Genomic DNA, 27775 nt, shown 5'->3' with positions numbered 1-27775 from the left:
TAAAGTGGTAACAGCCAATAATGAGAACAGGAAGGAGCTGCGTTTAAATGAAAAAATTGAGCCACCATGCCATTCAGCAGGCCCACTGCTGAGCCTCTCACCCGAGAAATCCAGAGTCAAGAAGGCACAGGCTTCAACAGCTGCACTGCAGGACTTTTCACAATAGCCAAGACACGGAAGCAACCAAAATGCCCATCACCAGATGAGTGGAAAAAGAAGTGGTCCATGTACAAAAAGGAATATTTGCCATGGGAAACAATGAAACACTGCTCTTTGAGGCACCACAGATGAGCCTAGAGATAATCACAGAACATGAGGTAAGTCGGAAAGCAAAAGACATATCCTATGATATCACTTATAGGCGTTATCTAACAACGGACACAAATGAACATATTTCCACAGAGAAAGACACTCACAGACTTAGAAAACAAACTATGCTTATCTAAAAGGAAAGGGGGGGAATGGAAAAATTAAGATTACGGTTACCATACGTGTACAAATACCTATTAAATACATATATCAAAAAGAACGACCATATAGCAAGGGAGGTCTATGGAACACTCTGCAACAATTTACATGGGAAGTGGATCTGTACATGAATATATATATATATATATATATATATATATATATATATGTTATGCACAAATGAACCAGATTGTGTACACCTAGGACAAACAATATTCTAATCATTACCCCGATTAAAAAAACTAAAACAACGAACAAGAAGTAATGTAACAGAAACTTATGGGGGTTTCTCCTGACACATTCCATTTTAATTTACAACCTAGGAACAGGACTTCCAGAAAGGCTCTGCTGCCCTAGTAACCAGATTGGGGAATGGAGAAATGCTGCCGCCTTGTGGCCGTTTCCCACAACAGCAGCTTTAAACCCAGTGCTAATGGTCACTAAATATTCACACTCATTACAATCCTGTGAATGACACCTACCCTCAGAAACAAACCTGGGGTCGAAAATTGACCCAAAAATTCAATTTTGAGGGCAACCTTTCAAGAAGACAATTTCAAGAGGTTAATTGCACTCTCCGTGTTTTGCATTTTTTCCTTAACAGAAATTTTAAAAGGTGTGGAAAAGTGAACATTAGGAATAATTAAAGACATGCAAATCCAAGTTACAAAAATCCGATCAGCTCACACCAGTCAGAATGGCCATCAGCAAAACTTCTGCAAACAATAAATGCTGAAGGGGTTGTGGAGAAATGCGTATCCTTGGTTCAACGTGGGACATGGTAAGAACCAGTAAGGAAAACACAGAGGAGGTGCCTTGAAAAGGTAAATACTGAGCTACCATTCAATCAAGCATACCCACTGCTGGGCCTATCGCCTGAGAGGATGAGAATCAAAAAGACACAGGCTGGGCTTCACTGGTGGCGCAGTGGTTGAGAGTCCGCCACCGATGCAGGGGACACGGGTTCATGCCCCGGTGCGGGAAAATCCAACATGCCGTGGAGCGGCTTGTCCCGTGAGCTATGGCTGCTGGGCCTGCGCGTCCGGAGCCTGTGCTCTCCAATGGGAGGGGCCCCGGCAGTGTGAGGCCCACATACCACAAAAAAAAGAGACACAGGCTGGCAATCCTGCACTCTAGCAATATTTACCATAGCCAACACCTGGAAGCTACGAAAATGTCCATCAACAGAGGAATGCACAAAGAAGTAGTGGTCTATGTACAAAATAGAATATGACTCCAATAAAAAAATATAAATTCAATTTAGAAAACAAACATATGTAGGCAGACATCAGCTTTGGGGGTTTATCCGGGCACATTCCACTCTAATTCATAACCGAGGAACACCACTGCCAGGAAAGTCTGTTTCCCTAGTTACCAGATTGGGAAAAGCAGAAATGCTGCCGCCCTCTGGCCATTACCTGCAACAGCACCTTTATAACCTGTGCTAAGGGTCACTTCATAGGCACCAGTACTGGAGGGCTGTAAATAAAACCTGCCCTCAAAATGTCTTGAGGGAGGTAATGGCCAAACTATTTCTTAATGTCACACATACTTCACAAAAACAATTTGAAGAGGTAAGGTGTACTCACGGTTTGAAGAAAAAAAGGACATGCCAGAAAGCTCAATTCAAGGGATTATGAGACGCATGCAAATCCAGCCTCAAAGAGGTATCAGCTCACACTAGTCAGAATAAACATCAGCAAAAAAACTACAAACAATAAATGCTGAAGTTGTTGTGGAGTAGTGCATACCCCCTCAACTTTAAGTGGGACGTAACCTGGTAAGGGCCACTAATGAGAAGAGAATGGAGGTGCCTTTACAAGGTAAACATTTTGCTACCATATGATCCAGCAGGCCCACTCCTGGGCCTATAACCTAAGGACACAGAATTGGAAAGACACAGGCAGGCAAATGTGCATTGCCGCAGCATTACAATAGCCAAGACATGGAAGCAACCAAAAAGTCCATCAACAGATGAGTGGACAAAGAAGAACTGGTACATGTACACACGGAATATTAGCCAAGGAAAAAAAGGACACAATGCCATTTGCAGCACCGTAGATGAGTCTAGACGTAATCACACAACTTGTCGTACGTCAGAAAGAGAAAGACACATATCGTATGATATCACTTATAGGTGTTACCTATAAACTGATACCAGTGAAGATATCTCCACAGAGAAGGGCAACCACAGACTCATTAAACAAACTTATGGTTCACCAATGGAAATTTGTGAGGATTGGATACATGAGGATATTCGGGTTAACAGACATATACAAACACAGGTGAAATATAGAATCACCAAACACCTATGGAATACCAAGAGAAGACTACTCAACATTCTGTCATCACGTACATGGAAAAGGATCCCAGGAAGAATAGACATATGTTTATGTGTAAAAGAACCACATCTTGCACACCTAGAACAAGCCAAACATTGTAATCAAACTTGCTGTGATAAAAATAAAAATTAAATTAAAAATGCGAACAAGAAGTAGTGAGACATAAAGGGCTTTTTCCTGGCACATTCCATTCTAAATTACAACCTAGAACACGACTTCCATTGAGGCTCTGTTGCCCTAGTAACCAGATATGGTAAAGGACAACTGCTGCCACCTTGTGGGCGTTTCACACAACAGCAGCTTTAATCCCTGCGCTAATAGTCAGTGGATATTCAGAATAATTGAAGGCCTGTAAATCACACCTGCCCTGAAAACAAATCCTGGGGTTGTATATCGACCAAAAAATTCAAAAGACGTCCACATTTCAAACCGACAGTTTCAAGAGGCATAATTTATGCACATTTGGCTTCTGCTTCTTTTTCTGTCTTTCTTTTTTGTTCAAAATCGGGAATGGAACAAGGCTGAACATCAGGAATTAATAAAGACATGCAGATCCAGTGTACAAAAACGTTCACCTCTCAGCTGTCAGAATGATCATCAGCAAAAACAGTCTACAAAGAGTAAATGCTGAAGGGGTTTTAGAGAACTGCATACCCTTTAGCTGCTGGTGGGATGTAACCTGGTAACAGCCAGTAGTGAGAACAGAATGGAGGTGCGTTTAAGGGTAAACATGGAGCTACCATGTGATCTGGTAGGCCCACTCATGGGCCTATCACCTGAGTAGACCAGAATCAAAAAGACACAGGCTGGCAATCCTGCACTGCAGCAACATGTACCATAGCCAAGACCTGGAAGAATCCAAAATGTCCATCAACAGAAAAATGCACCAAGAAGAAGTCGTCCATGTACACAATGGAATATTAGCCATGAAAAAGCATGGAACAGTGCCGTTGGCACCACCATAGAAGCATCTACAGATAATCACCCAACATGAAGTAGGAAAGAAACCGAAAGACAGACATCCTATGACATCACTTATAGGTGTTACCTAAAAATTGATACCCATGAAATAATTTCCAAGAGAAGGACATGCATAGATTCAGAAAACCAAATTATGTTTAACCAAATGGAAAGGAGTAAGGAATGTATGAATTAGGATATGGGGGTTAACAGACATATACTAATACCTATGAAATATAGAATCACGAAATACCTATGGAATACGCAGACAGGTCTACTCAACACTCTATAAAGACATCCATGGGAAAGGATCCAAAGAGGAATAGACAGATACATTGATAGGATGAACCAGAAACGGTACACCTAGGAGAATCTACATTTTTATCAAATTTGCTCTGATAATTAATAAAAATTAAATTTAAAAATCAAACAACAATTTAGGAGATATAAGCTCTTGGGGGTTTGCGCTGGCACATTCCACTCTAATTTGCAGCTTACTAACACGATCTCCAGGAAAGCTCTGTTGCCCAAAAACCCAGAGTTGGAAATGTAGAAATGCTGCCGCCTTGAGGCCGTTTCCCACAAGAGTGGCTTTAAACCCACAGCTAATGGTCACTTAACATTCACAGGGACTCAGGGCTGTAAAGGACACCTGCCCTAAATAATTGTGCGGAGGTAGGGAATGGCCAAACAAATTCAAAACTGGCAAATTTTCAAGGAGATAGTATGGAGGGGTAAGTTTGACTCACTCATTTTCAAAAAAGAGGAAAATGGATAAAAGCTCACCATGAGGAATTATATGACTCATGCAAATCTAACCTCCAAAAAGGTGTCAACTCACACGTGTCAACCACCATCAGCTAAAAGTCTATAAACAATAAATGCTGAAGGGGTTTCAGAGAACTGTGTACCCTCTAGCTGCAGGTGAGATGTAAAGTGGTAACAGCCAATAATGAGAACAGAAAGGAGCTGCGTTTAAATGAAAAAATTGAGCCACCATGCCATTCAGCAGGCCCACTGCTGAGCCTCTCACCCGAGAAATCCAGAGTCAAGAAGGCACAGGCTTCAACAGCTGCACTGCAGGACTTTGCACAATAGCCAAGACACGGAAGCAACCAAAATGCCCATCACCAGATGAGTGGAAAAAGAAGTGGTCCATGTACAAAAAGGAATATTTGCCATGGGAAACAATGAAACACTGCTCTTTGAGGCACCACAGATGAGCCTAGAGATAATCACAGAACATGAGGTAAGTCGGAAAGCAAAAGACATATCCTATGATATCACTTATAGGCGTTATCTAACAACGGACACAAATGAACATATTTCCACAGAGAAAGACACTCACAGACTTAGAAAACAAACTATGCTTATCTAAAAGGAAAGGGGGGGAATGGAAAAATTAAGATTACGGTTACCATACGTGTACAAATACCTATTAAATACATATATCAAAAAGAACGACCATATAGCAAGGGAGGTCTATGGAACACTCTGCAACAATTTACATGGGAAGTGGATCTGTACATGAATATATATATATATATATATATATATGTTATGCACAAAAGAACCAGATTGTGTACACCTAGGACAAACAATATTCTAATCATTACCCCGATTAAAAAAACTAAAACAACGAACAAGAAGTAAAGTAACAGAAACTTATGGGGGTTTCTCCTGACACATTCCATTTTAATTTACAACCTAGGAACAGGACTTCCAGAAAGGCTCTGCTGCCCTAGTAACCAGATTGGGGAATGGAGAAATGCTGCCGCCTTGTGGCCGTTTCCCACAACAGCAGCTTTAAACCCAGTGCTAATGGTCACTAAATATTCACACTCATTACAATCCTGTGAATGACACCTACCCTCAGAAATAAACCTGGGGTCGAAAATTGACCCAAAAATTCAATTTTGAGGGCAACCTTTCAAGAAGACAATTTCAAGAGGTTAATTGCACTCTCCGTGTTTTGCATTTTTTCCTTAACAGAAATTTTAAAAGGTGTGGAAAAGTGAACATTAGGAATAATTAAAGACATGCAAATCCAAGTTACAAAAATCCGATCAGCTCACACTAGTCAGAATGGCCATCAGCAAAACTTCTGCAAACAATAAATGCTGAAGGGGTTGTGGAGAAATGCGTATCCTTGGTTCAACGTGGGACATGGTAAGAACCAGTAAGGAAAACACAGAGGAGGTGCCTTGAAAAGGTAAATACTGAGCTACCATTCAATCAAGCATACCCACTGCTGGGCCTATCGCCTGAGAGGATGAGAATCAAAAAGACACAGGCTGGGCTTCACTGGTGGCACACTGGTTGAGAGTCCGCCACCGATGCAGGGGACACGGGTTCATGCCCCGGTGCGGGAAAATCCAACATGCCGTGGAGCGGCTTGTCCCGTGAGCTATGGCTGCTGGGCCTGCGCGTCCGGAGCCTGTGCTCTCCAATGGGAGGGGCCACGGCAGTGTGAGGCCCACATACCACAAAAAAAAGAGACACAGGCTGGCAATCCTGCACTCTAGCAATATTTACCATAGCCAACACCTGGAAGCTACGAAAATGTCCATCAACAGAGGAATGCACAAAGAAGAAGTGGTCTACGTACAAAATAGAATATGACTCCAATAAAAAAATATAAATTCAATTTAGAAAACAAACATATGTAGGCAGACATCAGCTTTGGGGGTTTATCCGGGCACATTCCACTCTAATTTATAACCGAGGAACACCACTGCCAGGAAAGTCTGTTTCCCTAGTTACCAGATTGGGAAAAGCAGAAATGCTGCTGCCCTCTGGCCGTTACCTGCAACAGCACCTTTATAACCTGTGCTAAGGGTCACTTCATAGGCACCAGTACTGGAGGGCTGTAAATAAAACCTGCCCTCAAAATGTCTTGAGGGAGGTAATGGCCAAACTATTTCTTAATGTCACACATACTTCACAAAAACAATTTGAAGAGGTAAGGTGTACTCACGGTTTGAAGAAAAAAAGGACATGCCAGAAAGCTCAATTTCAAGGGATTATGAGACGCATGCAAATCCAGCCTCAAAGAGGTATCAGCTCACACTAGTCAGAATAAACATCAGCAAAAAAACTACAAACAATAAATGCTGAAGTTGCTGTGGAGTAGTGCATACCCCCTCAACTTTAAGTGGGACGTAACCTGGTAAGAGCCACTAATGAGAAGAGAATGGAGGTGCCTTTACAAGGTAAACATTTTGCTACCATATGATCCAGCAGGCCCACTCCTGGGCCTATAACCTAAGGACACAGAATTGGAAAGACACAGGCAGGCAAATGTGCATTGCCGCAGCATTACAATAGCCAAGACATGGAAGCAACCAAAAAGTCCATCAACAGATGAGTGGACAAAGAAGAACTGGTACATGTACACACGGAATATTAGCCAAGGAAAAAAAGGACACAATGCCATTTGCAGCACCGTAGATGAGTCTAGACGTAATCACACAACTTGTCGTACGTCAGAAAGAGAAAGACACATATCGTATGATATCACTTATAGGTGTTACCTATAAACTGATACCAGTGAAGATATCTCCACAGAGAAGGGCAACCACAGACTCATTAAACAAACTTATGGTTCACCAATGGAAATTTGTGAGGATTGGATACATGAGGATATTCGGGTTAACAGACATATACAAACACAGGTGAAATATAGAATCACCAAACACCTATGGAATACCAAGAGAAGACTACTCAACATTCTGTCATCACGTACATGGAAAAGGATCCCAGGAAGAATAGACATATGTTTATGTGTAAAAGAACCACATCTTGCACACCTAGAACAAGCCAAACATTGTAATCAAACTTGCTGTGATAAAAGTAAAAATTAAATTAAAAATGCGAACAAGAAGTAGTGAGACATAAAGGGCTTTTTCCTGGCACATTCCATTCTAAATTACAACCTAGAACACGACTTCCATTGAGGCTCTGTTGCCCTAGTAACCAGATATGGTAAAGGACAACTGCTGCCACCTTGTGGGCGTTTCACACAACAGCCGCTTTAATCCCTGCGCTAATAGTCAGTGGATATTCAGAATAATTGAAGGCCTGTAAATCACACCTGCCCTGAAAACAAATCCTGGGGTTGTATATCGACCAAAAAATTCAAAAGACGTCCACATTTCAAACCGACAGTTTCAAGAGGCATAATTTATGCACATTTGGCTTCTGCTTCTTTTTCTGTCTTTCTTTTTTGTTCAAAATCGGGAATGGAACAAGGCTGAACATCAGGAATTAATAAAGACATGCAGATCCAGTGTACAAAAACGTTCACCTCTCAGCTGTCAGAATGATCATCAGCAAAAACAGTCTACAAAGAGTAAATGCTGAAGGGGTTTTAGAGAACTGCATACCCTTTAGCTGCTGGTGGGATGTAACCTGGTAACAGCCAGTAGTGAGAACAGAATGGAGGTGCGTTTAAGGGTAAACATGGAGCTACCATGTGATCTGGTAGGCCCACTCATGGGCCTATCACCTGAGTAGACCAGAATCAAAAAGACACAGGCTGGCAATCCTGCACTGCAGCAACATGTACCATAGCCAAGACCTGGAAGAATCCAAAATGTCCATCAACAGAAAAATGCACCAAGAAGAAGTCGTCCATGTACACAATGGAATATTAGCCATGAAAAAGCATGGAACAGTGCCGTTGGCACCACCATAGAAGCATCTACAGATAATCACCCAACATGAAGTAGGAAAGAAACCGAAAGACAGACATCCTATGACATCACTTATAGGTGTTACCTAAGAATTGATACCCATGAAATAATTTCCAAGAGAAGGACATGCATAGATTCAGAAAACCAAATTATGTTTAACCAAATGGAAAGGAGTAAGGAATGTATGAATTAGGATATGGGGGTTAACAGACATATACTAATACCTATGAAATATAGAATCACGAAATACCTATGGAATACGCAGACAGGTCTACTCAACACTCTATAAAGACATCCACGGGAAAGGATCCAAAGAGGAATAGACAGATACATTGATAGGATGAACCAGAAACGGTACACCTAGGAGAATCTACATTTTTATCAAATTTGCTCTGATAATTAATAAAAATTAAATTTAAAAAACAAACAACAATTTAGGAGATATAAGCTCTTGGGGGTTTGCGCTGGCACATTCCACTCTAATTTGCAGCTTACTAACACGATCTCCAGGAAAGCTCTGTTGCCCAAAAACCCAGAGTTGGAAATGTAGAAATGCTGCCGCCTTGAGGCCGTTTCCCACAAGAGTGGCTTTAAACCCACAGCTAATGGTCACTTAACATTCACAGGGACTCAGGGCTGTAAAGGACACCTGCCCTAAATAATTGTGCGGAGGTAGGGAATGGCCAAACAAATTCAAAACTGGCAAATTTTCAAGGAGATAGTATGGAGGGGTAAGTTTGACTCACTCATTTTCAAAAAAGAGGAAAATGGATAAAAGCTCAACATGAGGAATTATATGACTCATGCAAATCTAACCTCCAAAAAGGTGTCAACTCACACGTGTCAACCACCATCAGCTAAAAGTCTATAAACAATAAATGCTGAAGGGGTTTCAGAGAACTGTGTACCCTCTAGCTGCAGGTGAGATGTAAAGTGGTAACAGCCAATAATGAGAACAGAAAGGAGCTGCGTTTAAATGAAAAAATTGAGCCACCATTCCATTCAGCAGGCCCACTGCTGAGCCTCTCACCCGAGAAATCCAGAGTCAAGAAGGCACAGGCTTCAACAGCTGCACTGCAGGACTTTTCACAATAGCCAAGACACAGAAGCAACCAAAATGCCCATCACCAGATGAGTGGAAAAAGAAGTGGTCCATGTACAAAAAGGAATATTTGCCATGGGAAACAATGAAACACTGCTCTTTGAGGCACCACAGATGAGCCTAGAGATAATCACAGAACATGAGGTAAGTCGGAAAGCAAAAGACATATCCTATGATATCACTTATAGGCGTTATCTAACAACGGACACAAATGAACATATTTCCACAGAGAAAGACACTCACAGACTTAGAAAACAAACCATGCTTATCTAAAAGGAAAGGGGGGGAATGGAAAAATTAAGATTACGGTTACCATACGTGTACAAATACCTATTAAATACATATATCAAAAAGAACGACCATATAGCAAGGGAGGTCTATGGAACACTCTGCAACAATTTACATGGGAAGTGGATCTGTACATGAATATATATATATATATATATATATATATATATATATATATATGTTATGCACAAAAGAACCAGATTGTGTACACCTAGGACAAACAATATTCTAATCATTACCCCGATTATAAAAACTAAAACAACGAACAAGAAGTAAAGTAACAGAAACTTATGGGGGTTTCTCCTGACACATTCCATTTTAATTTACAACCTAGGAACAGGACTTCGAGAAAGGCTCTGCTGCCCTAGTAACCAGATTGGGGAATGGAGAAATGCTGCCGCCTTGTGGCCGTTTCCCACAACAGCAGCTTTAAACCCAGTGCTAATGGTCACTAAATATTCACACTCATTACAATCCTGTGAATGACACCTACCCTCAGAAATAAACCTGGGGTCGAAAATTGACCCAAAAATTCAATTTTGAGGGCAACCTTTCAAGAAGACAATTTCAAGAGGTTAATTGCACTCTCCGTGTTTTGCATTTTTTCCTTAACAGAAATTTTAAAAGGTGTGGAAAAGTGAACATTAGGAATAATTAAAGACATGCAAATCCAAGTTACAAAAATCCGATCAGCTCACACTAGTCAGAATGGCCATCAGCAAAACTTCTGCAAACAATAAATGCTGAAGGGGTTGTGGAGAAATGCGTATCCTTGGTTCAACGTGGGACATGGTAAGAACCAGTAAGGAAAACACAGAGGAGGTGCCTTGAAAAGGTAAATACTGAGCTACCATTCAATCAAGCATACCCACTGCTGGGCCTATCGCCTGAGAGGATGAGAATCAAAAAGACACAGGCTGGGCTTCACTGGTGGCACACTGGTTGAGAGTCCGCCACCGATGCAGGGGACACGGGTTCATGCCCCGGTGCGGGAAAATCCAACATGCCGTGGAGCGGCTTGTCCCGTGAGCTATGGCTGCTGGGCCTGCGCGTCCGGAGCCTGTGCTCTCCAATGGGAGGGGCCACGGCAGTGTGAGGCCCACATACCACAAAAAAAAGAGACACAGGCTGGCAATCCTGCACTCTAGCAATATTTACCATAGCCAACACCTGGAAGCTACGAAAATGTCCATCAACAGAGGAATGCACAAAGAAGAAGTGGTCTACGTACAAAATAGAATATGACTCCAATAAAAAAATATAAATTCAATTTAGAAAACAAACATATGTAGGCAGACATCAGCTTTGGGGGTTTATCCGGGCACATTCCACTCTAATTTATAACCGAGGAACACCACTGCCAGGAAAGTCTGTTTCCCTAGTTACCAGATTGGGAAAAGCAGAAATGCTGCTGCCCTCTGGCCGTTACCTGCAACAGCACCTTTATAACCTGTGCTAAGGGTCACTTCATAGGCACCAGTACTGGAGGGCTGTAAATAAAACCTGCCCTCAAAATGTCTTGAGGGAGGTAATGGCCAAACTATTTCTTAATGTCACACATACTTCACAAAAACAATTTGAAGAGGTAAGGTGTACTCACGGTTTGAAGAAAAAAAGGACATGCCAGAAAGCTCAATTTCAAGGGATTATGAGACGCATGCAAATCCAGCCTCAAAGAGGTATCAGCTCACACTAGTCAGAATAAACATCAGCAAAAAAACTACAAACAATAAATGCTGAAGTTGCTGTGGAGTAGTGCATACCCCCTCAACTTTAAGTGGGACGTAACCTGGTAAGAGCCACTAATGAGAAGAGAATGGAGGTGCCTTTACAAGGTAAACATTTTGCTACCATATGATCCAGCAGGCCCACTCCTGGGCCTATAACCTAAGGACACAGAATTGGAAAGACACAGGCAGGCAAATGTGCATTGCCGCAGCATTACAATAGCCAAGACATGGAAGCAACCAAAAAGTCCATCAACAGATGAGTGGACAAAGAAGAACTGGTACATGTACACACGGAATATTAGCCAAGGAAAAAAAGGACACAATGCCATTTGCAGCACCGTAGATGAGTCTAGACGTAATCACACAACTTGTCGTACGTCAGAAAGAGAAAGACACATATCGTATGATATCACTTATAGGTGTTACCTATAAACTGATACCAGTGAAGATATCTCCACAGAGAAGGGCAACCACAGACTCATTAAACAAACTTATGGTTCACCAATGGAAATTTGTGAGGATTGGATACATGAGGATATTCGGGTTAACAGACATATACAAACACAGGTGAAATATAGAATCACCAAACACCTATGGAATACCAAGAGAAGACTACTCAACATTCTGTCATCACGTACATGGAAAAGGATCCCAGGAAGAATAGACATATGTTTATGTGTAAAAGAACCACATCTTGCACACCTAGAACAAGCCAAACATTGTAATCAAACTTGCTGTGATAAAAGTAAAAATTAAATTAAAAATGCGAACAAGAAGTAGTGAGACATAAAGGGCTTTTTCCTGGCACATTCCATTCTAAATTACAACCTAGAACACGACTTCCATTGAGGCTCTGTTGCCCTAGTAACCAGATATGGTAAAGGACAACTGCTGCCACCTTGTGGGCGTTTCACACAACAGCCGCTTTAATCCCTGCGCTAATAGTCAGTGGATATTCAGAATAATTGAAGGCCTGTAAATCACACCTGCCCTGAAAACAAATCCTGGGGTTGTATATCGACCAAAAAATTCAAAAGACGTCCACATTTCAAACCGACAGTTTCAAGAGGCATAATTTATGCACATTTGGCTTCTGCTTCTTTTTCTGTCTTTCTTTTTTGTTCAAAATCGGGAATGGAACAAGGCTGAACATCAGGAATTAATAAAGACATGCAGATCCAGTGTACAAAAACGTTCACCTCTCAGCTGTCAGAATGATCATCAGCAAAAACAGTCTACAAAGAGTAAATGCTGAAGGGGTTTTAGAGAACTGCATACCCTTTAGCTGCTGGTGGGATGTAACCTGGTAACAGCCAGTAGTGAGAACAGAATGGAGGTGCGTTTAAGGGTAAACATGGAGCTACCATGTGATCTGGTAGGCCCACTCATGGGCCTATCACCTGAGTAGACCAGAATCAAAAAGACACAGGCTGGCAATCCTGCACTGCAGCAACATGTACCATAGCCAAGACCTGGAAGAATCCAAAATGTCCATCAACAGAAAAATGCACCAAGAAGAAGTCGTCCATGTACACAATGGAATATTAGCCATGAAAAAGCATGGAACAGTGCCGTTGGCACCACCATAGAAGCATCTACAGATAATCACCCAACATGAAGTAGGAAAGAAACCGAAAGACAGACATCCTATGACATCACTTATAGGTGTTACCTAAGAATTGATACCCATGAAATAATTTCCAAGAGAAGGACATGCATAGATTCAGAAAACCAAATTATGTTTAACCAAATGGAAAGGAGTAAGGAATGTATGAATTAGGATATGGGGGTTAACAGACATATACTAATACCTATGAAATATAGAATCACGAAATACCTATGGAATACGCAGACAGGTCTACTCAACACTCTATAAAGACATCCACGGGAAAGGATCCAAAGAGGAATAGACAGATACATTGATAGGATGAACCAGAAACGGTACACCTAGGAGAATCTACATTTTTATCAAATTTGCTCTGATAATTAATAAAAATTAAATTTAAAAAACAAACAACAATTTAGGAGATATAAGCTCTTGGGGGTTTGCGCTGGCACATTCCACTCTAATTTGCAGCTTACTAACACGATCTCCAGGAAAGCTCTGTTGCCCAAAAACCCAGAGTTGGAAATGTAGAAATGCTGCCGCCTTGAGGCCGTTTCCCACAAGAGTGGCTTTAAACCCACAGCTAATGGTCACTTAACATTCACAGGGACTCAGGGCTGTAAAGGACACCTGCCCTAAATAATTGTGCGGAGGTAGGGAATGGCCAAACAAATTCAAAACTGGCAAATTTTCAAGGAGATAGTATGGAGGGGTAAGTTTGACTCACTCATTTTCAAAAAAGAGGAAAATGGATAAAAGCTCACCATGAGGAATTATATGACTCATGCAAATCTAACCTCCAAAAAGGTGTCAACTCACACGTGTCAACCACCATCAGCTAAAAGTCTATAAACAATAAATGCTGAAGGGGTTTCAGAGAACTGTGTACCCTCTAGCTGCAGGTGAGATGTAAAGTGGTAACAGCCAATAATGAGAACAGAAAGGAGCTGCGTTTAAATGAAAAAATTGAGCCACCATGCCATTCAGCAGGCCCACTGCTGAGCCTCTCACCCGAGAAATCCAGAGTCAAGAAGGCACAGGCTTCAACAGCTGCACTGCAGGACTTTGCACAATAGCCAAGACACGGAAGCAACCAAAATGCCCATCACCAGATGAGTGGAAAAAGAAGTGGTCCATGTACAAAAAGGAATATTTGCCATGGGAAACAATGAAACACTGCTCTTTGAGGCACCACAGATGAGCCTAGAGATAATCACAGAACATGAGGTAAGTCGGAAAGCAAAAGACATATCCTATGATATCACTTATAGGCGTTATCTAACAACGGACACAAATGAACATATTTCCACAGAGAAAGACACTCACAGACTTAGAAAACAAACTATGCTTATCTAAAAGGAAAGGGGGGGAATGGAAAAATTAAGATTACGGTTACCATACGTGTACAAATACCTATTAAATACATATATCAAAAAGAACGACCATATAGCAAGGGAGGTCTATGGAACACTCTGCAACAATTTACATGGGAAGTGGATCTGTACATGAATATATATATATATATATATATATATATATATATATATATGTTATGCACAAAAGAACCAGATTGTGTACACCTAGGACAAACAATATTCTAATCATTACCCCGATTAAAAAAACTAAAACAACGAACAAGAAGTAAAGTAACAGAAACTTATGGGGGTTTCTCCTGACACATTCCATTTTAATTTACAACCTAGGAACAGGACTTCCAGAAAGGCTCTGCTGCCCTAGTAACCAGATTGGGGAATGGAGAAATGCTGCCGCCTTGTGGCCGTTTCCCACAACAGCAGCTTTAAACCCAGTGCTAATGGTCACTAAATATTCACACTCATTACAATCCTGTGAATGACACCTACCCTCAGAAACAAACCTGGGGTCGAAAATTGACCCAAAAATTCAATTTTGAGGGCAACCTTTCAAGAAGACAATTTCAAGAGGTTAATTGCACTCTCCGTGTTTTGCATTTTTTCCTTAACAGAAATTTTAAAAGGTGTGGAAAAGTGAACATTAGGAATAATTAAAGACATGCAAATCCAAGTTACAAAAATCCGATCAGCTCACACCAGTCAGAATGGCCATCAGCAAAACTTCTGCAAACAATAAATGCTGAAGGGGTTGTGGAGAAATGCGTATCCTTGGTTCAACGTGGGACATGGTAAGAACCAGTAAGGAAAACACAGAGGAGGTGCCTTGAAAAGGTAAATACTGAGCTACCATTCAATCAAGCATACCCACTGCTGGGCCTATCGCCTGAGAGGATGAGAACCAAAAAGACACAGGCTGGGCTTCACTGGTGGCACACTGGTTGAGAGTCCGCCACCGATGCAGGGGACACGGGTTCATGCCCCGGTGCGGGAAAATCCAACATGCCGTGGAGCGGCTTGTCCCGTGAGCTATGGCTGCTGGGCCTGCGCGTCCGGAGCCTGTGCTCTCCAATGGGAGGGGCCACGGCAGTGTGAGGCCCACATACCACAAAAAAAAGAGACACAGGCTGGCAATCCTGCACTCTAGCAATATTTACCATAGCCAACACCTGGAAGCTACGAAAATGTCCATCAACAGAGGAATGCACAAAGAAGAAGTGGTCTACGTACAAAATAGAATATGACTCCAATAAAAAAATATAAATTCAATTTAGAAAACAAACATATGTAGGCAGACATCAGCTTTGGGGGTTTATCCGGGCACATTCCACTCTAATTTATAACCGAGGAACACCACTGCCAGGAAAGTCTGTTTCCCTAGTTACCAGATTGGGAAAAGCAGAAATGCTGCTGCCCTCTGGCCGTTACCTGCAACAGCACCTTTATAACCTGTGCTAAGGGTCACTTCATAGGCACCAGTACTGGAGGGCTGTAAATAAAACCTGCCCTCAAAATGTCTTGAGGGAGGTAATGGCCAAACTATTTCTTAATGTCACACATACTTCACAAAAACAATTTGAAGAGGTAAGGTGTACTCACGGTTTGAAGAAAAAAAGGACATGCCAGAAAGCTCAATTTCAAGGGATTATGAGACGCATGCAAATCCAGCCTCAAAGAGGTATCAGCTCACAGTAGTCAGAATAAACATCAGCAAAAAAACTACAAACAATAAATGCTGAAGTTGCTGTGGAGTAGTGCATACCCCCTCAACTTTAAGTGGGACGTAACCTGGTAAGAGCCACTAATGAGAAGAGAATGGAGGTGCCTTTACAAGGTAAACATTTTGCTACCATATGATCCAGCAGGCCCACTCCTGGGCCTATAACCTAAGGACACAGAATTGGAAAGACACAGGCAGGCAAATGTGCATTGCCGCAGCATTACAATAGCCAAGACATGGAAGCAACCAAAAAGTCCATCAACAGATGAGTGGACAAAGAAGAACTGGTACATGTACACACGGAATATTAGCCAAGGAAAAAAAGGACACAATGCCATTTGCAGCACCGTAGATGAGTCTAGACGTAATCACACAACTTGTCGTACGTCAGAAAGAGAAAGACACATATCGTATGATATCACTTATAGGTGTTACCTATAAACTGATACCAGTGAAGATATCTCCACAGAGAAGGGCAACCACAGACTCATTAAACAAACTTATGGTTCACCAATGGAAATTTGTGAGGATTGGATACATGAGGATATTCGGGTTAACAGACATATACAAACACAGGTGAAATATAGAATCACCAAACACCTATGGAATACCAAGAGAAGACTACTCAACATTCTGTCATCACGTACATGGAAAAGGATCCCAGGAAGAATAGACATATGTTTATGTGTAAAAGAACCACATCTTGCACACCTAGAACAAGCCAAACATTGTAATCAAACTTGCTGTGATAAAAGTAAAAATTAAATTAAAAATGCGAACAAGAAGTAGTGAGACATAAAGGGCTTTTTCCTGGCACATTCCATTCTAAATTACAACCTAGAACACGACTTCCATTGAGGCTCTGTTGCCCTAGTAACCAGATATGGTAAAGGACAACTGCTGCCACCTTGTGGGCGTTTCACACAACAGCCGCTTTAATCCCTGCGCTAATAGTCAGTGGATATTCAGAATAATTGAAGGCCTGTAAATCACACCTGCCCTGAAAACAAATCCTGGGGTTGTATATCGACCAAAAAATTCAAAAGACGTCCACATTTCAAACCGACAGTTTCAAGAGGCATAATTTATGCACATTTGGCTTCTGCTTCTTTTTCTGTCTTTCTTTTTTGTTCAAAATCGGGAATGGAACAAGGCTGAACATCAGGAATTAATAAAGACATGCAGATCCAGTGTACAAAAACGTTCACCTCTCAGCTGTCAGAATGATCATCAGCAAAAACAGTCTACAAAGAGTAAATGCTGAAGGGGTTTTAGAGAACTGCATACCCTTTAGCTGCTGGTGGGATGTAACCTGGTAACAGCCAGTAGTGAGAACAGAATGGAGGTGCGTTTAAGGGTAAACATGGAGCTACCATGTGATCTGGTAGGCCCACTCATGGGCCTATCACCTGAGTAGACCAGAATCAAAAAGACACAGGCTGGCAATCCTGCACTGCAGCAACATGTACCATAGCCAAGACCTGGAAGAATCCAAAATGTCCATCAACAGAAAAATGCACCAAGAAGAAGTCGTCCATGTACACAATGGAATATTAGCCATGAAAAAGCATGGAACAGTGCCGTTGGCACCACCATAGAAGCATCTACAGATAATCACCCAACATGAAGTAGGAAAGAAACCGAAAGACAGACATCCTATGACATCACTTATAGGTGTTACCTAAGAATTGATACCCATGAAATAATTTCCAAGAGAAGGACATGCATAGATTCAGAAAACCAAATTATGTTTAACCAAATGGAAAGGAGTAAGGAATGTATGAATTAGGATATGGGGGTTAACAGACATATACTAATACCTATGAAATATAGAATCACGAAATACCTATGGAATACGCAGACAGGTCTACTCAACACTCTATAAAGACATCCACGGGAAAGGATCCAAAGAGGAATAGACAGATACATTGATAGGATGAACCAGAAACGGTACACCTAGGAGAATCTACATTTTTATCAAATTTGCTCTGATAATTAATAAAAATTAAATTTAAAAAACAAACAACAATTTAGGAGATATAAGCTCTTGGGGGTTTGCGCTGGCACATTCCACTCTAATTTGCAGCTTACTAACACGATCTCCAGGAAAGCTCTGTTGCCCAAAAACCCAGAGTTGGAAATGTAGAAATGCTGCCGCCTTGAGGCCGTTTCCCACAAGAGTGGCTTTAAACCCACAGCTAATGGTCACTTAACATTCACAGGGACTCAGGGCTGTAAAGGACACCTGCCCTAAATAATTGTGCGGAGGTAGGGAATGGCCAAACAAATTCAAAACTGGCAAATTTTCAAGGAGATAGTATGGAGGGGTAAGTTTGACTCACTCATTTTCAAAAAAGAGGAAAATGGATAAAAGCTCACCATGAGGAATTATATGACTCATGCAAATCTAACCTCCAAAAAGGTGTCAACTCACACGTGTCAACCACCATCAGCTAAAAGTCTATAAACAATAAATGCTGAAGGGGTTTCAGAGAACTGTGTACCCTCTAGCTGCAGGTGAGATGTAAAGTGGTAACAGCCAATAATGAGAACAGAAAGGAGCTGCGTTTAAATGAAAAAATTGAGCCACCATTCCATTCAGCAGGCCCACTGCTGAGCCTCTCACCCGAGAAATCCAGAGTCAAGAAGGCACAGGCTTCAACAGCTGCACTGCAGGACTTTTCACAATAGCCAAGACACGGAAGCAACCAAAATGCCCATCACCAGATGAGTGGAAAAAGAAGTGGTCCATGTACAAAAAGGAATATTTGCCATGGGAAACAATGAAACACTGCTCTTTGAGGCACCACAGATGAGCCTAGAGATAATCACAGAACATGAGGTAAGTCGGAAAGCAAAAGACATATCCTATGATATCACTTATAGGCGTTATCTAACAACGGACACAAATGAACATATTTCCACAGAGAAAGACACTCACAGACTTAGAAAACAAACTATGCTTATCTAAAAGGAAAGGGGGGGAATGGAAAAATTAAGATTACGGTTACCATACGTGTACAAATACCTATTAAATACATATATCAAAAAGAACGACCATATAGCAAGGGAGGTCTATGGAACACTCTGCAACAATTTACATGGGAAGTGGATCTGTACATGAATATATATATATATATATATATATATATATATATATATATATATATATATATATATATGTTATGCACAAAAGAACCAGATTGTGTACACCTAGGACAAACAATATTCTAATCATTACCCCGATTAAAAAAACTAAAACAACGAACAAGAAGTAAAGTAACAGAAACTTATGGGGGTTTCTCCTGACACATTCCATTTTAATTTACAACCTAGGAACAGGACTTCCAGAAAGGCTCTGCTGCCCTAGTAACCAGATTGGGGAATGGAGAAATGCTGCCGCCTTGTGGCCGTTTCCCACAACAGCAGCTTTAAACCCAGTGCTAATGGTCACTAAATATTCACACTCATTACAATCCTGTGAATGACACCTACCCTCAGAAACAAACCTGGGGTCGAAAATTGACCCAAAAATTCAATTTTGAGGGCAACCTTTCAAGAAGACAATTTCAAGAGGTTAATTGCACTCTCCGTGTTTTGCATTTTTTCCTTAACAGAAATTTTAAAAGGTGTGGAAAAGTGAACATTAGGAATAATTAAAGACATGCAAATCCAAGTTACAAAAATCCGATCAGCTCACACCAGTCAGAATGGCCATCAGCAAAACTTCTGCAAACAATAAATGCTGAAGGGGTTGTGGAGAAATGCGTATCCTTGGTTCAACGTGGGACATGGTAAGAACCAGTAAGGAAAACACAGAGGAGGTGCCTTGAAAAGGTAAATACTGAGCTACCATTCAATCAAGCATACCCACTGCTGGGCCTATCGCCTGAGAGGATGAGAATCAAAAAGACACAGGCTGGGCTTCACTGGTGGCGCACTGGTTGAGAGTCCGCCACCGATGCAGGGGACACGGGTTCATGCCCCGGTGCGGGAAAATCCAACATGCCGTGGAGCGGCTTGTCCCGTGAGCTATGGCTGCTGGGCCTGCGCGTCCGGAGCCTGTGCTCTCCAATGGGAGGGGCCACGGCAGTGTGAGGCCCACATACCACAAAAAAAAGAGACACAGGCTGGCAATCCTGCACTCTAGCAATATTTACCATAGCCAACACCTGGAAGCTACGAAAATGTCCATCAACAGAGGAATGCACAAAGAAGAAGTGGTCTACGTACAAAATAGAATATGACTCCAATAAAAAAATATAAATTCAATTTAGAAAACAAACATATGTAGGCAGACATCAGCTTTGGGGGTTTATCCGGGCACATTCCACTCTAATTTATAACCGAGGAACACCACTGCCAGGAAAGTCTGTTTCCCTAGTTACCAGATTGGGAAAAGCAGAAATGCTGCTGCCCTCTGGCCGTTACCTGCAACAGCACCTTTATAACCTGTGCTAAGGGTCACTTCATAGGCACCAGTACTAGAGGGCTGTAAATAAAACCTGCCCTCAAAATGTCTTGAGGGAGGTAATGGCCAAACTATTTCTTAATGTCACACATACTTCACAAAAACAATTTGAAGAGGTAAGGTGTACTCACGGTTTGAAGAAAAAAAGGACATGCCAGAAAGCTCAATTTCAAGGGATTATGAGACGCATGCAAATCCAGCCTCAAAGAGGTATCAGCTCACAGTAGTCAGAATAAACATCAGCAAAAAAACTACAAACAATAAATGCTGAAGTTGCTGTGGAGTAGTGCATACCCCCTCAACTTTAAGTGGGACGTAACCTGGTAAGAGCCACTAATGAGAAGAGAATGGAGGTGCCTTTACAAGGTAAACATTTTGCTACCATATGATCCAGCAGGCCCACTCCTGGGCCTATAACCTAAGGACACAGAATTGGAAAGACACAGGCAGGCAAATGTGCATTGCCGCAGCATTACAATAGCCAAGACATGGAAGCAACCAAAAAGTCCATCAACAGATGAGTGGACAAAGAAGAACTGGTACATGTACACACGGAATATTAGCCAAGGAAAAAAAGGACACAATGCCATTTGCAGCACCGTAGATGAGTCTAGACGTAATCACACAACTTGTCGTACGTCAGAAAGAGAAAGACACATATCGTATGATATCACTTATAGGTGTTACCTATAAACTGATACCAGTGAAGATATCTCCACAGAGAAGGGCAACCACAGACTCATTAAACAAACTTATGGTTCACCAATGGAAATTTGTGAGGATTGGATACATGAGGATATTCGGGTTAACAGACATATACAAACACAGGTGAAATATAGAATCACCAAACACCTATGGAATACCAAGAGAAGACTACTCAACATTCTGTCATCACGTACATGGAAAAGGATCCCAGGAAGAATAGACATATGTTTATGTGTAAAAGAACCACATCTTGCACACCTAGAACAAGCCAAACATTGTAATCAAACTTGCTGTGATAAAAGTAAAAATTAAATTAAAAATGCGAACAAGAAGTAGTGAGACATAAAGGGCTTTTTCCTGGCACATTCCATTCTAAATTACAACCTAGAACACGACTTCCATTGAGGCTCTGTTGCCCTAGTAACCAGATATGGTAAAGGACAACTGCTGCCACCTTGTGGGCGTTTCACACAACAGCCGCTTTAATCCCTGCGCTAATAGTCAGTGGATATTCAGAATAATTGAAGGCCTGTAAATCACACCTGCCCTGAAAACAAATCCTGGGGTTGTATATCGACCAAAAAATTCAAAAGACGTCCACATTTCAAACCGACAGTTTCAAGAGGCATAATTTATGCACATTTGGCTTCTGCTTCTTTTTCTGTCTTTCTTTTTTGTTCAAAATCGGGAATGGAACAAGGCTGAACATCAGGAATTAATAAAGACATGCAGATCCAGTGTACAAAAACGTTCACCTCTCAGCTGTCAGAATGATCATCAGCAAAAACAGTCTACAAAGAGTAAATGCTGAAGGGGTTTTAGAGAACTGCATACCCTTTAGCTGCTGGTGGGATGTAACCTGGTAACAGCCAGTAGTGAGAACAGAATGGAGGTGCGTTTAAGGGTAAACATGGAGCTACCATGTGATCTGGTAGGCCCACTCATGGGCCTATCACCTGAGTAGACCAGAATCAAAAAGACACAGGCTGGCAATCCTGCACTGCAGCAACATGTACCATAGCCAAGACCTGGAAGAATCCAAAATGTCCATCAACAGAAAAATGCACCAAGAAGAAGTCGTCCATGTACACAATGGAATATTAGCCATGAAAAAGCATGGAACAGTGCCGTTGGCACCACCATAGAAGCATCTACAGATAATCACCCAACATGAAGTAGGAAAGAAACCGAAAGACAGACATCCTATGACATCACTTATAGGTGTTACCTAAGAATTGATACCCATGAAATAATTTCCAAGAGAAGGACATGCATAGATTCAGAAAACCAAATTATGTTTAACCAAATGGAAAGGAGTAAGGAATGTATGAATTAGGATATGGGGGTTAACAGACATATACTAATACCTATGAAATATAGAATCACGAAATACCTATGGAATACGCAGACAGGTCTACTCAACACTCTATAAAGACATCCACGGGAAAGGATCCAAAGAGGAATAGACAGATACATTGATAGGATGAACCAGAAACGGTACACCTAGGAGAATCTACATTTTTATCAAATTTGCTCTGATAATTAATAAAAATTAAATTTAAAAAACAAACAACAATTTAGGAGATATAAGCTCTTGGGGGTTTGCGCTGGCACATTCCACTCTAATTTGCAGCTTACTAACACGATCTCCAGGAAAGCTCTGTTGCCCAAAAACCCAGAGTTGGAAATGTAGAAATGCTGCCGCCTTGAGGCCGTTTCCCACAAGAGTGGCTTTAAACCCACAGCTAATGGTCACTTAACATTCACAGGGACTCAGGGCTGTAAAGGACACCTGCCCTAAATAATTGTGCGGAGGTAGGGAATGGCCAAACAAATTCAAAACTGGCAAATTTTCAAGGAGATAGTATGGAGGGGTAAGTTTGACTCACTCATTTTCAAAAAAGAGGAAAATGGATAAAAGCTCAACATGAGGAATTATATGACTCATGCAAATCTAACCTCCAAAAAGGTGTCAACTCACACGTGTCAACCACCATCAGCTAAAAGTCTATAAACAATAAATGCTGAAGGGGTTTCAGAGAACTGTGTACCCTCTAGCTGCAGGTGAGATGTAAAGTGGTAACAGCCAATAATGAGAACAGAAAGGAGCTGCGTTTAAATGAAAAAATTGAGCCACCATTCCATTCAGCAGGCCCACTGCTGAGCCTCTCACCCGAGAAATCCAGAGTCAAGAAGGCACAGGCTTCAACAGCTGCACTGCAGGACTTTTCACAATAGCCAAGACACGGAAGCAACCAAAATGCCCATCACCAGATGAGTGGAAAAAGAAGTGGTCCATGTACAAAAAGGAATATTTGCCATGGGAAACAATGAAACACTGCTCTTTGAGGCACCACAGATGAGCCTAGAGATAATCACAGAACATGAGGTAAGTCGGAAAGCAAAAGACATATCCTATGATATCACTTATAGGCGTTATCTAACAACGGACACAAATGAACATATTTCCACAGAGAAAGACACTCACAGACTTAGAAAACAAACTATGCTTATCTAAAAGGAAAGGGGGGGAATGGAAAAATTAAGATTACAGTTACCATACGTGTACAAATACCTATTAAATACATATATCAAAAAGAACGACCATATAGCAAGGGAGGTCTATGGAACACTCTGCAACAATTTACATGGGAAGTGGATCTGTACATGAATATATATATATATATATATATATATATATATATATATATATATATATATATGTTATGCACAAATGAACCAGATTGTGTACACCTAGGACAAACAATATTCTAATCATTACCCCGATTAAAAAAACTAAAACAACGAACAAGAAGTAATGTAACAGAACCTTATGGGGGTTTCTCCTGACACATTCCATTTTAATTTACAACCTAGGAACAGGACTTCCAGAAAGGCTCTGCTGCCCTAGTAACCAGATTGGGGAATGGAGAAATGCTGCCGCCTTGTGGCCGTTTCCCACAACAGCAGCTTTAAACCCAGTGCTAATGGTCACTAAATATTCACACTCATTACAATCCTGTGAATGACACCTACCCTCAGAAACAAACCTGGGGTCGAAAATTGACCCAAAAATTCAATTTTGAGGGCAACCTTTCAAGAAGACAATTTCAAGAGGTTAATTGCACTCTCCGTGTTTTGCATTTTTTCCTTAACAGAAATTTTAAAAGGTGTGGAAAAGTGAACATTAGGAATAATTAAAGACATGCAAATCCAAGTTACAAAAATCCGATCAGCTCACACCAGTCAGAATGGCCATCAGCAAAACTTCTGCAAACAATAAATGCTGAAGGGGTTGTGGAGAAATGCGTATCCTTGGTTCAACGTGGGACATGGTAAGAACCAGTAAGGAAAACACAGAGGAGGTGCCTTGAAAAGGTAAATACTGAGCTACCATTCAATCAAGCATACCCACTGCTGGGCCTATCGCCTGAGAGGATGAGAATCAAAAAGACACAGGCTGGGCTTCACTGGTGGCGCACTGGTTGAGAGTCCGCCACCGATGCAGGGGACACGGGTTCATGCCCCGGTGCGGGAAAATCCAACATGCCGTGGAGCGGCTTGTCCCGTGAGCTATGGCTGCTGGGCCTGCGCGTCCGGAGCCTGTGCTCTCCAATGGGAGGGGCCAAGGCAGTGTGAGGCCCACATACCACAAAAAAAAGAGACACAGGCTGGCAATCCTGCACTCTAGCAATATTTACCATAGCCAACACCTGGAAGCTACGAAAATGTCCATCAACAGAGGAATGCACAAAGAAGAAGTGGTCTACGTACAAAATAGAATATGACTCCAATAAAAAAATATAAATTCAATTTAGAAAACAAACATATGTAGGCAGACATCAGCTTTGGGGGTTTATCCGGGCACATTCCACTCTAATTCATAACCGAGGAACACCACTGCCAGGAAAGTCTGTTTCCCTAGTTACCAGATTGGGAAAAGCAGAAATGCTGCCGCCCTCTGGCCGTTACCTGCAACAGCACCTTTATAACCTGTGCTAAGGGTCACTTCATAGGCACCAGTACTGGAGGGCTGTAAATAAAACCTGCCCTCAAAATGTCTTGAGGGAGGTAATGGCCAAACTATTTCTTAATGTCACACATACTTCACAAAAACAATTTGAAGAGGTAAGGTGTACTCACGGTTTGAAGAAAAAAAGGACATGCCAGAAAGCTCAATTTCAAGGGATTATGAGACGCATGCAAATCCAGCCTCAAAGAGGTATCAGCTCACACTAGTCAGAATAAACATCAGCAAAAAAACTACAAACAATAAATGCTGAAGTTGTTGTGGAGTAGTGCATACCCCCTCAACTTTAAGTGGGACGTAACCTGGTAAGAGCCACTAATGAGAAGAGAATGGAGGTGCCTTTACAAGGTAAACATTTTGCTACCATATGATCCAGCAGGCCCACTCCTGGGCCTATAACCTAAGGACACAGAATTGGAAAGACACAGGCAGGCAAATGTGCATTGCCACAGCATTACAATAGCCAAGACATGGAAGCAACCAAAAAGTCCATCAACAGATGAGTGGACAAAGAAGAACTGGTACATGTACACACGGAATATTAGCCAAGGAAAAAAAGGACACAATGCCATTTGCAGCACCGTAGATGAGTCTAGACGTAATCACACAACTTGTCGTACGTCAGAAAGAGAAAGACACATATCGTATGATATCACTTATAGGTGTTACCTATAAACTGATACCAGTGAAGATATCTCCACAGAGAAGGGCAACCACAGACTCATTAAACAAACTTATGGTTCACCAATGGAAATTTGTGAGGATTGGATACATGAGGATATTCGGGTTAACAGACATATACAAACACAGGTGAAATATAGAATCACCAAACACCTATGGAATACCAAGAGAAGACTACTCAACATTCTGTCATCACGTACATGGAAAAGGATCCCAGGAAGAATAGACATATGTTTATGTGTAAAAGAACCACATCTTGCACACCTAGAACAAGCCAAACATTGTAATCAAACTTGCTGTGATAAAAGTAAAAATTAAATTAAAAATGCGAACAAGAAGTAGTGAGACATAAAGGGCTTTTTCCTGGCACATTCCATTCTAAATTACAACCTAGAACACGACTTCCATTGAGGCTCTGTTGCCCTAGTAACCAGATATGGTAAAGGACAACTGCTGCCACCTTGTGGGCGTTTCACACAACAGCCGCTTTAATCCCTGCGCTAATAGTCAGTGGATATTCAGAATAATTGAAGGCCTGTAAATCACACCTGCCCTGAAAACAAATCCTGGGGTTGTATATCGACCAAAAAATTCAAAAGACGTCCACATTTCAAACCGACAGTTTCAAGAGGCATAATTTATGCACATTTGGCTTCTGCTTCTTTTTCTGTCTTTCTTTTTTGTTCAAAATCGGGAATGGAACAAGGCTGAACATCAGGAATTAATAAAGACATGCAGATCCAGTGTACAAAAACGTTCACCTCTCAGCTGTCAGAATGATCATCAGCAAAAACAGTCTACAAAGAGTAAATGCTGAAGGGGTTTTAGAGAACTGCATACCCTTTAGCTGCTGGTGGGATGTAACCTGGTAACAGCCAGTAGTGAGAACAGAATGGAGGTGCGTTTAAGGGTAAACATGGAGCTACCATGTGATCTGGTAGGCCCACTCATGGGCCTATCACCTGAGTAGACCAGAATCAAAAAGACACAGGCTGGCAATCCTGCACTGCAGCAACATGTACCATAGCCAAGACCTGGAAGAATCCAAAATGTCCATCAACAGAAAAATGCACCAAGAAGAAGTCGTCCATGTACACAATGGAATATTAGCCATGAAAAAGCATGGAACAGTGCCGTTGGCACCACCATAGAAGCATCTACAGATAATCACCCAACATGAAGTAGGAAAGAAACCGAAAGACAGACATCCTATGACATCACTTATAGGTGTTACCTAAGAATTGATACCCATGAAATAATTTCCAAGAGAAGGACATGCATAGATTCAGAAAACCAAATTATGTTTAACCAAATGGAAAGGAGTAAGGAATGTATGAATTAGGATATGGGGGTTAACAGACATATACTAATACCTATGAAATATAGAATCACGAAATACCTATGGAATACGCAGACAGGTCTACTCAACACTCTATAAAGACATCCACGGGAAAGGATCCAAAGAGGAATAGACAGATACATTGATAGGATGAACCAGAAACGGTACACCTAGGAGAATCTACATTTTTATCAAATTTGCTCTGATAATTAATAAAAATTAAATTTAAAAAACAAACAACAATTTAGGAGATATAAGCTCTTGGGGGT

Source organism: Mesoplodon densirostris, chromosome 7, assembly GCF_025265405.1.
Source record: "Mesoplodon densirostris isolate mMesDen1 chromosome 7, mMesDen1 primary haplotype, whole genome shotgun sequence".
NCBI lineage: Eukaryota > Metazoa > Chordata > Mammalia > Artiodactyla > Ziphiidae > Mesoplodon > Mesoplodon densirostris.
Note: the sequence above shows the minus strand (reverse complement) of the source record.